The sequence below is a fragment of the Marmota monax genome, unplaced genomic scaffold, assembly GCF_021218885.2.
Source record: "Marmota monax isolate L192 unplaced genomic scaffold, Marmota_monax_Labrador192_F-V1.1 WCK01_AAM20220418_F8-fsc00276, whole genome shotgun sequence".
Taxonomy (NCBI): domain Eukaryota; kingdom Metazoa; phylum Chordata; class Mammalia; order Rodentia; family Sciuridae; genus Marmota; species Marmota monax.
Genome location: NW_026695204.1, coordinates 1,385,476 through 1,399,165, shown reverse-complemented (window position 1 = coordinate 1,399,165; position 13,690 = coordinate 1,385,476). Strand labels below are relative to the sequence as shown.

Sequence of the window (13,690 nt, the reverse complement as noted above, 5' to 3'; positions counted from 1 at the left end):
CTTTAAGGCATAAAGATAGATGACAGCTATACATAATATGGAGAGTTTGATGAATGCAGTCAAGCTTAAGATTGAGGTTTTAAGACCAGCTGATTCCCCCCCCCCCCCCCCCCCCCCGGCTAGTTTGCTGCAGCCGGACTGCGGCAAAGACCATTTGGAAAGATTAAGAATACCATGCTAGATGTTCTTTGAATTCTACAAAGAACTATGCAAATCCACCATCTATTAGCAAAGATATAGCTAAATAATCATTTAAACATTTCAACAAATTGTTTTTCAGAAAAATGATAATCATTGTAGAATACAAATAGCATTAAATTAGAACACAGAAGCTGTTTATCACTAAACCTGTTCAGAATCTCACTTTTGTCATCTATAAAATAGAGTACCTGGACTCCCTCCTAACTAGTGCAGCTAGTCCTGATTAACAGTACTTAAACACGTGCTTCTTTTGTTGTTGAGTATTTTTCATGCAACAGTGAGTCTAGTAGTGGGCAGGCTGGGTCTGAGGCAGCTGTTGCATTATGCCATCCAGGGTGTGGGTCCTGCTGTTCTGCGGAGCTATCCTCAGCATGCGGCCTCCATACTCCTGTTTGCCAAATGTCTACCACACCTAGGAGAATAAAGATTGCATTCCAGAAGAAGAAAGAGGGAAAGGAAAAGAGGAAAAAAGTTTTCCCACTAAATTTCTTTCTGTTGAAGAGTTTTCTGGAATCACTGTTCATAGACTCCCTTTTAATTTTATTATCTAAAACTAGGCCACATGTCCAACAGTAGCTACAAAGGAAGATGGGGAAGTGAGTTTTTTGGGGGATGTGGGGGAGAATTACTGGGGATTAAACTCAGGGGCACTGAGCCCCATCTCCAGCCCTATTTTGTATTTTATTTAGAGACAGTGTCTCACTGAGTTCCTTAGCACCTCATTTTTGTTGAGGCTGGCTTTGAACTCACTATCCTCCTGTGAGGATCTGGAGCTGCTGGGATTACAGGCATATACCAGTGCGCCCAGAGAGAAGTGAACTTTTTAGCTGGGCACATTTCTTTCCAGCAAGAAAGTCATGTCTATTAATTAGATGTGGGGTAGAGACAGCAGTATCTTCTACCCAGTTATAACACACTTCAGCTTCATTCATGGTACACCTGTTTCCTTTTAAATCTGTATTGTGCTTAGAATAGTCACAGTGCATGTAATTGCAACTATAAGTACTATACAAATTAAAAAGTGCTTTATAGGAACAAAAAACTAATGGAAAATTAACTTCCAAATATGTACAGGACTTAACTGTTTAATAGATGTACAAAAATTTCTGGGAAAATGGAACATTAGAATAGACTAAATATTTCAATTGAAAGATAGTCAACAAACAAGTAAAGCAACTATCTCCCTATTGAACAAAGAGAGAGAGAGAAAGAGAGAAATGAAAGGAAAGGAAATACAAAAGAAATAAGGTAAAATAATGCTTTTCTAATAAACTGAAAAATTGACAACAAACAATATCAAGAGTTGTGGATGGTGTGGAGAAGCAAGCAACCTCATAAATTCCTAGGGAGATTATAAATTAACACACCATTTTTGGAAGAAAACAGGAAGCTATTTATGAAACTATTTATATACATATTAATTCAGATATTTTACTTCAAAGAATCTGGCTCCCAGTCTTATTCTCTTATGCTTACAAAAGAGTATATATATATATATATATATGCACCTGCTAATTGCAGCATTTTTTTAATGGCGAAATATTGTAAATAACTTAAACATCCATCAAAAGAGAAAGACATTTATAATGGTCTCTTGATTTGTAGGCATCTGAAACCTTTAAAAAGGAATTAGGGGGATATCCATACTATGGACATGGGCAGGTGATATAAAACAGATTGCTAAGTAAAAATTGGAGAAAAATATGAATAATTTTATACTATATTATTTTAAATATAGGCAAGAAAGTAATCTGGGTAGTTGTGTGTCTGTGTGGCTATATGGTGTGTACATGTAAAGGACTGAAAGAACAAACAAACTTAACGGTGGGGATCACTGGGCAAGGGAGTGAGATATTGGAAATGAGGGAGAATCCCATTTACTCTGTCTTGTAGTATTTTTTTTCATTTTTAAAGCAATGAAAGTACTTTTAAATAGAACAATTAATTAATTTTTAGAAAATGTTTTTAAGTTGGAGAGTCTAACATCTCAATCTGGGAAACTTCAAGGAAAGGACCGCGTTGGCACAGTGAGCAGAATATAGCTGGCATCCCAGCTCCTTGAGAGGATGTCTTAGGAAGCTCACTTGAGCCTAGGAGATCAAGGCCTGTGGGAGCAGCACAGCAAGATATTGTCTCAAAAAAATAATCTAAAAGAGAAATAATATCATGAAGCAACCCATTTCATGCAGCCCAACTGTTCAAGAAGAGGAAATCAAGGTTAATGCAGAAACCACAGCCATATCCAAGAAGACTGCCCAAATCAGCATCTTGAAGCTATTTCCCTACATGTTCCTCTAGTAGGTTTATATTTTCTGTTGTTACTTTTGTGTATTGGATTCACTCTTAGTTGAGTCTTTTGTACAAGGGGAGATAATGGTCCATTTCCATACTTCTGCTGTGGCTAGATAGTTTTCCCAGTAGAGATGTTAGAAGAAACTGTCCTTTTCCCATTGTCTGCTCTTGGCAACTTTGTTGAAAATCAGTTGACCATAGATGCATAGGTTTATTTCTGGGCTTTCAATCCTTATTGTTTGATGTATCTGTTTTTGTGCCAGAATAATACTTTCTGATTACTATATTTTTGAAATAAGGGGCTCAATGCCTCCAGCTTTGTGCTTTTTTGTTCAAAATTCCTTTGGCCATTTTAGGTATTTTTATGATTTCATAGAGATTTTTGAATTGTTTTTATTTCTTGTTTATAACTCCAAAAACACAGCCAACAAAAGTGAATGTAAACAAATGGGATTGTATCAAACTTTAAAGCTTCTACACAGCAAAGGAAAAAATCAACACGGTGAAGAGAAAACCTGTGGGATGGGAGACAATATTTCAAACCATAAAAATTTTTTTTTGGTATGAAGCTAAAATCCAAACTATATAATATATTCAAATAACTCAGCAACAAAACTAATAACCCAATTGAAAAATGAACAAAGGACCTGAACACATAGGTTCTTTTATATTTTATTCATATTCTCAAAAAAGACATATGAATGGTCAGTAGACATATGGAAACATGCTTAGTATCACCAATTACCAGGGATATACAAATAAAAACTAGAATGAGATATCACCTCACACTTGTTAGAATGACTATTATCAAAAAGATAACAAGTATTAATGAAGATAGGGAGATAAAGGAATCCTGGCATACTGTTGATAGGGGTATAAATTTGTACAGTCATTAATGAAAACATGTGCAGCTACCTCTAAAAGTAAAAGTTAATGTGCTGCAATAAACATAGGACTGCAGATATCTCTTTAATGTACTAATTTCCTTTCCTTTGTATATACCCAGAAGTAAGATTACTATAACATTTGGTGGTTCTATGTTTCCTATTTTGAAAAATCATCATACTCACCTGTACTAGTTATTTTGTGTCCTTTGGATAGTAGTCATTCTTACCGAAGTGAGACAATATCTCATTTTGGATTCAATTTCCATTTTGCTAATGATTAGCAATATTGAGCATTTTCTCATGGAACTATGGGCCATTGGTATGACTTCTCTTGAGAAATGTCTATTTAGATCTATTGCCCACTTTTTAATTAGGTTATTTTTATTGAAATTTTGAAGTTCTGAATATATTTTGGATATTAACCCCTTATCAGAAATATAGTTTGCAAATATTTCTCTTATTCTGTAGGGTTTTTTTTTCCTTTATTCTATTTTCTTTGCTGAGAGAGTTTCTTAGTGTGTTATAATCCCATTTGTCTATTTTTTCCTTTTGTTTTAGGATCCTATCCAAACAAAACAAATCTTTACTCATTCCAATGTCTCTAAACATAAAAATTGGAATGTTTCACAAATTTTCATGTCATCTTTGCCTGGGGGCCATGCTCATCTTCTCTGTATCATTCCAATTTAGTGTATGTGCTGTGAAAGGAAGAACTGCATGATCTCACAAAAATAGTCTTAAAATGCCCAATTCATAGGAGTAGACACTAGAATGGTGATTATAAGTTGTAAGGAGAGATAAACATTCAAAGGTCAAAGGGCACAAAGTTTCAAACAGATGAAAGGAATAAATTTAGTGATCTATTGCACAGCATGGTGACTATAGTTAATAATAATGTACTATATATTTCAATATTACTAAAAAGTAGACTTGAAATGGTCTCATCACAAAAAATAAGCACATGAAGTGATGAATATGTTTATTGGCTTGATATAATAAGTCTGCAATGTCGTAAATATATATGCCACAAACATATAATTATGTCAATTAAAAATAAAATACCTTTAAAAAAGAAAGAAGGAAACCAAGCACTGGTTACTGTAGGCAGAATTAGGCAAATCCTCATGCTTTCCAAACAAGGATGGGAAGGAATTACACACACACACACACACACACACACACACACAGATACACACACACATTCTCATTCATTCTCTCCCTCTCTCTCTCTCTCTCTCTCTCTCTCTCTCTCTCTCTTAAATTTATTTTAAACCCATAACTGCACAGATGGTAGGTGAAAGGAAACATGACAAAAACTGTGTTCAAGTTTTCTTAGGAATAAAAAAATTAAACAAAATCCCTCTGAGTTAGTGCACAGCATTAAGCACTAAAGGCAATATTAAAAATCATCCCTAACACCATATTAAATTATAATTTATAATTATAATCAATGAGCCTTAAATAGTTGGTAATATGAACATTTTTAAAGAAAATATTTCACTCCATAAATTGATCAAGTATTATTCAAATATCAGCGAAAGAGTTAATGAGTTCAATTATGCCTTTTCCAAATGTACACCTTAGATTTCCAAACTTTGATTCCCATCAGCTTACTCAATATATGAATAGTGTTAAAGGATAAAATCCACTTTTTCTTGTCAATTTGTGTATGCATGAATGTATGTATGTATGTGTGTGTGTATATATACACACACACATACACAAATAGAAAATAATAAAACAAATATCACCCATGTAACCATGTGAATTGATTGCTACATTTAGTTCTTATATTTTGTTCATTAAAGGAAATAAAAGAGTAAATAAATTTATCTTTCTCTGGTGGTATTCCCTGCCTTATCTCTCCCTAGAAAATAATTAACCAGAATTCAGTAGTATATTTGTATGTGTGTACAAAAAAAACACACACAAAAAAAATTTAATTCCAGACATTTAAAAAATAATTGCATCATACATTTTTGTATTTATGTATATTCATAATTATATATATATATTTAAATTTTTTTAGTTGTTGATGGACCTTTATTTTATTTATTTTTATGTGGTGTTGGGGATTGAACCCAGTGCTTCACACATGCCAGGCAAGTGGTCTACCACTGAGCTACAATCCCAGCCCTTGTAATTATATTTTTATCTTACAAAAATATATCATTGCTAAATATTTTTGTGCAACTTATATTTTTATTCAATATTATTTTTATCAATTCTATGCATGTTCAAATAGACCTCATCATTGTAGCAACAATAGCATATTTAAAATTTATTTTTAATGTATAGCATTTTAAAATATGTCATTTTTTTAAAGAGCTTATATACAAATGACTTTTTTTTTTCTGCATCTCTCATCTTCTTTTCTATCTAGGTCTGTATCCCAACACGTGCGCGTGCACACGTGTGCTCACACACACACATACACCCACAAATGAGCTTTTATTTTTGGACTCTAAACCCCCAAATTCTGTTGGCAAATGTCCTGAAATCAAGCTTAGCTTTCTGGCTCTTAGTGTACAACAGACTGAGATACAACAGGGACAGGAAACACCTGAACTTTCTGCAGGTCCCTGTGGGTACATTAATTAGATATACTCAGAAAATGTTTGCAGCTGAGTGTGGATATATAAAAATTTAGGGGCTATGTTTAGAATGTCTTGTTCATCTTTGCAAAGGCACAATAATCCCAATGACACCTTAGGAACAAAACCTTAACAGATAGGGTAGATGAATCACCAACTTAACAGGGTGTTTCCATGGACAATGCTCCTCAGCTGTGTGATTTGGAAAGAAAAATAAAAAGGAAGGCAAGCACATTAGAGAAAACTGAGCTCTCTCAGAAAGCTTTACTGTTGGAATCAAGATTTTTTTAGATGAAAACAAGCTGCAGCCTCCCTGTCTTAGTTCCCATATCTTCCATTTCTGGAAGTAATTAGTTTTACATTCTTTTCCTTCGAACACATACAAACACACACACATGCACTTGCAATGCATATCTTCAAGGGCAAACTGTGAGTCTGAATATTCCTAATAACCCTATTTCTATGAGTAAGATTGTAGGTACAAATATATTGTGACAGATCTGTTACTGCCACCTAATTTATGCTTCAGAACTGATTGTCAAATCAATTTCAAATAATTAAAAACATAGGAAAAAAGCTCAAACTGATTTTTTCTATTCCCCCTGGCAATATCATGATTTATAGACTAATAATTATGTTTGTGTGACTTTATCACAGGTTTTTATTTTTGTATAATTTATATTAGCAAAACTGTATCACATATGCTATTAAAAAAAAGAAAAGAAAAAATGATTCATGTTCTCAGGGTGTTTACATTCTACTATGTAAAATGTCACAGACAGAAATAAAAGTAACATAGATTACAAATAACGTTCTAATAAGGAAAAAGGGAAAAATTTTACCCAGGAGGAAAGACACACAGCTAGTAAGAAAGTGGGGTTCTATCAACAATACTCATCCTGAAGGGAGGTGCCCTGAGACAGGACAGACTGGAAGTCTTGAAATTTTAAAACCTTAGCCCCAGCCTGACTCTGCCCTTACTAACTAGCTTTATCTTACAAAGTTGCCAGCGAAAATTTGCTGATATACAGCACGGCCTTGAGAACATTCCAATTTTTCAGTTTTTGTTCTCCTCCTGCAGAAGAGGATAAGAGATGAGGCTGGCTCCCATGGCACACACCTGTAATCCCAGCAGCTCAGGAGGCTGAGGCAGGAGGATTGCAAGTTCAAAGCCAGCCTCAGCAACATTGCCAAGCTCTAAGCAATTTAGAGAGACCCTGACTCAATTTTTTTTTTAAAAAGGGGAGGTGAGTGGTAGCTCAGTGGTCAAGCACCCCTGGATTTAATACCAAGTGTGTGTGTGTGTGTGTGTGTGTGAGAGAGAGAGAGAGAGAGAGAGAGATGATTTATAGGGTTCTTGTGAAAAATAAATAAAATAATATATATGAGAGCATTTATAGTAAACTCTAAAGTACCAGAAAAGTATTGTTTATAATTTTTTGATAATTTTAAAAATAAAATGACAGAAGATTTTAAGCTTGTACATCATAATATGAAGGTCACTCTTCTGTGAAAAAGAAGTAGGCCTAAGATTGGGAGTGGGAAAAAAAGAAACAAATTAGCTTGTTACCTCCCTTCCTTTACCCCATTGATGGGAGTTACCTGACCTTAAAATCCTGTGACTTCCTTTTGTATAGGCGAATGGGACTCTTCCTAGGAGAATGAAGTACACCTCGCTTCCATGCTCAAAATACACCCCCAAATTGAAGTCAATAAGTGGGTCCTCTTATAGACCCAGAGCCATGTTTTATAAAATGAGTTAACAACTGGATTTTATAAAGTTGTGAAGTTTTCTGTTATCTGAAAACCCCATGCTGGGTCAAACTCCTTTGTTAGGCTTAATGGAGGAGTTGAGTGTCCATTATGTGCAATTTCCTTCTTCTGTGAAAGCCTAAGGGAGGATGTTCAGATCTGGGAATGAAGCACATCCCCATTATGACAGTGATCAAGAGGTAAGAAGGAACTTGCTCTCACTCTTTAGACTCCTCTGAATCACACCCTCAGAGAGACCATTTATGGTCTGAGAATAGGATCATTCTGACCATGTGGCATTAACTAAACCTGAACAAAATGTAAATGCAGGAGTTGTCTGAAAATCATAAGTCAGAATACCACATTTCATGTACTAATCTTTTCATGACCCTCTCATTGTACAGAATTTCAATGATTGTGTAAAGAAAAGAAATGTGACTAAACCAAAAAGAGAGAACAAAAGAAAGAAGAAGGAAGGGAGAAAAAAGAAGGAGGGAAGGAAGGGAGGGGGGAAAGAGGGAATAGAAGAAGGAAGAGAGGAAATAAAGAAAACTTGAACAAAAAGAACAAACCTAGAGACATCACACTCTCTGAATTATATATGCTACCAAGTTGTAGCTAACAAAAGAGTGTAACAAAAGAGTGTGACAAATGGTATAAAAATATTCACATTGATTAAAGGATCAGGAGTCTAGAATTCAACCTATAAATTGTGGTCAACTGATTTTCAACAAAGAGGTCAAGAACATATGACAAGAAAAAGACATCTATTAACTAAATGATGCTACAAAAAATGTAGATAGCTACATGCAGAAGAATGAAAACAAAATTTATCTCACAATTTCTAAAAGAATAAGCTCAAAGTCGAGCAAATACATAAACATAAGACCTAAAACTATAAAACTACTCAAAGAACACATAAGGGGAAAACATTGGAGAATATGTCTGTGGATCAACATTTAGAAGTTTTCATTATTTTCTTGAAAGAATTGAGTTTGGAATGCATGCAGAAGACCAACTTATAAATGTCTAATTTCAAGTTTAAAGTTTCAGGAAGATAAAATAGAGCAAGAAAAATAAAGGACAATGCATAGTGCTCAATCCCTCCTGGAATATTTGAGAGAAACTATTTAACAGAGTATTTTACTATCAATAGCCTCTCTGTTTAAATAGAAACTGTATCCATTTTTGGTCAGCTTTTTCACTGCTATGACTTAAAGACCTGATGAGAACAACTTTAGAGGAGGAAAAGTTTATTTGGAGGCTTATGGTTTCAGAGGTCTTACTCCATAGAAGCCTGGCTCCATTCCTCGGGGCTCAAAGTGAGGCTGAACATCAAAGCAGAAGGGTGTGGCAGAGGGAAGCAGCTTATGCTATGATCAGAAGGTAGAGAGTCTCCACCCTCCAGATACAAAATATATACCCCGTAGCCACGCCCCCAATGCCCTACCTCCTCCAACTACACCTCACCTGCCTTCAATTACCACTCAATTAATTCCATCAGGTGATTAATTCACTGACTGGGTTAAGGCCCTCACAACCCAATCATTTACCCTCTGAATGGTCTCAGCATTGTTTCACACAGGAGCTGTTGGGTGACACCTCACATCCAAACCATAACACCATATTAAAAGTAACGCTTTGGCAGGGCATGGTGGCACTCGCCTGTAATCCCAGTGGTTTGTGAGGCTGACACAGGAGGATTGTGAGTTCAAAGCCAGTGTCATCAATGGAGAGGCGCTAAGCAACTCAGTGAGACCTTGTCTCTAAATAAAATACAAAAAAGGGCTGGGGATGTAGCTCAGAGGTCAAGTGCCTGAGTTCAATCCCCGGTACCAAAATAAATAAATAAATAAAGTGACACTTCATATCTGAATCCACTTGGCTCTAGCTACTTGCCAGTCTTCTCAAACATGCCAATAAAATTGTTCAGATTGCAGCAAAAAGTTTAAAGATAAATAAGGCCCTATAAATCTCCATGATTGATCCCTTCTTAATCTAACTAGTTAAACTTTTTCAATCTTTTTTTTAAATTTTGTAATTCTCATAGTTATGACAGTAGCATGGATCTAACACACTTATCATTATAACATCATGCAAGATGTCCAACACCCAGTTCTTGTTCCCTTTTACTTTTCCTCATCTGCTTTTTCTGTAGTCTCTGACCAAATCGATATGCACACGATTCCATAAAGCATAGTAGAATAAGTAAGAAGAGGTGCTTATGAAGAACAAACAGGTAATTTTAAAAGTAAAATTGTATATGTAGTTCTTTTTTTTGTAGTTCTTAAAAAGTAGACTGAATTTCTAATGATATTTGTCTCCTTGAAAAATTTCCTTATCTTACCCATTACCTTGTCTTCCTCTTCATTCTTTCTCTTCTCTCCTCTGCTTTCAAATGCCTTTTCTTTGTTCTCTAAGCATATTTTTCCTTTTCTTCTGTTTTTCTCTCAGTTTTGGAGATTAACCCTTTAAAGTTGATTTCTCTCCTCTTTCCCATAGGATCTTTCATTGGAAATTGTGTTTATGAAACAACCACAGTATGTTCTGGTGTAACCAGATGAGTACAATCCCAGATCCTCTCTACAAATACAGTTTGGAATCCACATCACAAAGTCATTCACTGTAAAGCAGATAATACTTTCCCATAGAAACATTGTTTGTGGCTTTCATTCCTAACCAGAATCTGCCTCATATGAATTATAGATATAATCAACTATGTCTTGAAAATATAGGTAATTATAAAATACTCAAAAATAAAGTTGAGCTCCTAGCTCTAAGGAATAGATTTTAAATGTATAAACTGATCATTATATTATGGGTCCCTATCAAAATGTGAGCCTCTGGACAAAAACAAAGGGTTATCTTTAATTCAGTCTAAACCTAACAGGCTAAATGTAAAAGTATAGAATCACGTATTTGACAATTACTAAAATTAGTATTTTTGAACTGAAAACCAATACAGTTCATCTAATCCAATAATGTACTTATAGGTCTGCTAAAGAAATGAATGTTTTCAAGTTCTTACTTGCAAGATTACAAAAGAAGAAGGAAAAGGAGGAGGAGGAGGAGGAGGAAGAAACAGTAGTAATTCCAAAAAAGGGTCACAGACACAGGCAGCCTATTAGCTCCACCCATTGGTTAGCCAAAGGTGGAATCATTGAAAAGTTCACCATTTGAAACATAGCAGTGGTCAAAACCACCAGGGAGATCTCCAAAGCGAGTGTGCCTCCCAAGCTGTGTGTGAAGCTATAGCATCACATAAGTATGTCAATCACAGCAAGGTCATTATGTTACAGCGAGATTGTAATAAATCACTGAGTCCATCTTAAAGCAGGAGATGGAACATTTATTCACCAGCTGGCAGGTCAAGGGAGGGGGAGGTTGCAAGTCTACATCATTCCATCCCCTCCAAGGGTTAGAGGACACCTTTATATTCCAAAACCACATTAAATCATAAGTAGCTGTTGCTATGATTCAAAACCATAAACAAACATTATGAGATCGTAAGCAGAAGGAGAAGTGGGTCAAAATGACCCTCGTTGAGTACAAGTTAAAGAATGGTTACTAACATGTAGACATCTCTGACAGAGCACATTGCCCAAGACAATTGGGAACAAAAAAGACAACAATTTTACACTGTATAAGAATTGCCACTTTCTCTATATGTGTAATATGAAATGAATTGCATTCTTCCATCATGTATAACAAATTAGAATAGACAAATAATTTAATAATAATAAAAAAGAAACAACAACAACAACAAAAAAGACTCACCGTGCCTGGAAAATTGAAGTACTATCTTTCCCTTTTAACTACTCAATAAAATCAACAATGTTCTTTTCCCCAAAAAAAAGAATTCCCATTTTGTGTTGCCGAACTTGCTATTCTAAACAACTGTTGATGGGTACAGAGGAGGGATTTTCCCTTGGGAGAAGCATTTCTTACGTGACATGAGTCTCAGGGTAAAATGAAATCTGTTTGGTCACTGCCCATATAGCCTGGCCCATAACAGTTAGAAATCCACCTCCTTCATGAAGCCCAGAAAACTCAGCACCCAAATTCTTATTTATACCTGCTCATGCTGACCCACCATCTCCTCCAAAGCCCCTGTGAGGAGCTGTGTCTAAGCTAAGGACTGAAAAAAAAACTGTCCTCTGGAAAGAGAAGAATAAAATAGAAATTCTACTTTAAAATAAAAAAAGATGGGCTGGGGATGTGGCTCAAGCAGTAGCGCACTCGCCTGGCATGCGTGCGGCCCGGGTTCGATCCTCAGCACCACATACAAACAAAGATGTTGTGTCCTCCAAGAACTGAAAAATAAATATTAAAAAATTCTCAAAAAAATAAAATAAAAAAGAAAGAAATTATATTTTCCATCTTAGTAATAAGAGAGAAAGAGATGATATTTAAACATTTTTAGTCTTTTTGAAAACCGCCATAGTTTTCTTTTTGTCAGCCTAATCATGAGAATAATGATTCTCTTTACCCTGTTGAGGAGTTAAAACTGAAATAAGTGTTAATTTTCCTACAGCACCTGGATGCTTATTAGTCCCTAAGACAAGCAAACTGCTGAAATTCCCAGAGAAAATTGGTATGTTAGTATCTTCTCAGAATGATAAAATACCTTACATACACAAAAGGAGGAAATTTTTATTTTTGTTCATGGTTTTAAAGGTTTCAGTCAATGACTATTTAGTCCCAATGCTTTTTTATTTTTTTCTCCTTCATGGTAGAAGCACAAAGGAGAGGTAATATGTTCATCTCATGGAATCCAGGAAGCAAAGAGAGAGAGAAGAAAAAACTAGGGTCCCATTATCCCTTTCTAGAGCACATCCCCAGTTACCCAACTTCCTTCCACTAGGCCCTGCCTCCCCAAAATTTCACCACCTCCCAAAAGAGCCACAGGCTGGCAATCAAACCTTTATTACATGGATATTTGGGGGACATTTCAAATCTGAACTATAACAAAAGGAGAGTGTAATGATTTATTGCAGTACTATTACTGAAATTGTAACTTTTTACATCATAACTACACATAAGACTCATTACCAAAGAAATGATATGTTTTAGGATGCAAGAGTTAAGGTTTTGTTCTCTCTTCCAGATGAGGAAACCATAACATGAGTTAAAGGGTTTCAACCTAAGTCACTTAGCAATTAGTACAGTTTTGATGTTGCTCCCTGAATTATGTATTCCTACAGATGTCAAAATAATCAATGAAAAGTGCTTTAGGAATCAAAACAAGACATAAATGCTTATAAATTTCCAAAGTCTAAAAAGTGATTCTTTTGTTCACCAAATGAACACTGTCTTTAAAGGGACTTCTCTATGTAAGCACCTCTTCTGATGACCTGTGTCCCAATGAAGAAAATCAGGTATATATGCTACCAGGGCTGATTTGCTCTTTAAGTCTTAAAAACTATGGAATTAGCATTTAAAATACTAATAAGAATTTTTTGGGAGGCAGGTAGCAAGGCAAGCTGTAGTCTCCAAAGTCATCCAATTTTCTGTGCTTTTACTGATTAAAGAAAATACTCTAATGCAGCATCTGGCAAGATGTGCAGCAGACAGGAGACAATCAATAAATGTAGTTGGCTAATACACTGTTCAAGAGCCCTCCTACAGCGCATAAATAATGTCTTTTCTCTGAAGTCTTCAAAGGTGTTTTCTACAGCACAACACGTGCCTCTCCTGTTTTTGCAAAAGGGCAAAAATAGATAGATTTTTGCCTCTGTTTTCAGAAGATTCTGGGTCCTGAGATCACTGCAATTCTCAGAACTTGTAACTCAATAGGAATACTGGGAGTACTGGTGAGACAAATGATAAAGTTAGGTGACCGGATAACAATAAAGCTCATAATGAATCGAGTGACTTCTTATAGATTAAAAAACAAAACAAAACAAAATCATAACAAGCTCTTCCTTATGATACAATGACAACAGAATTGGTAACAGATGTAGA

At 35.3% G+C, this 13,690-nt stretch overlaps 1 non-coding gene across 1 annotated transcript; it reads right to left on the bottom strand.

The window, feature by feature from the left end:
* Positions 1–3,988: 3,988 nt before the first annotated feature.
* On the bottom strand, positions 3,989–4,094 carry LOC124083347 (U6 spliceosomal RNA). Its single transcript, XR_006848698.1, has one exon. It is a non-coding gene; the product is annotated as a U6 spliceosomal RNA (small nuclear RNA).
* Positions 4,095–13,690: the final 9,596 nt, after the last annotated feature.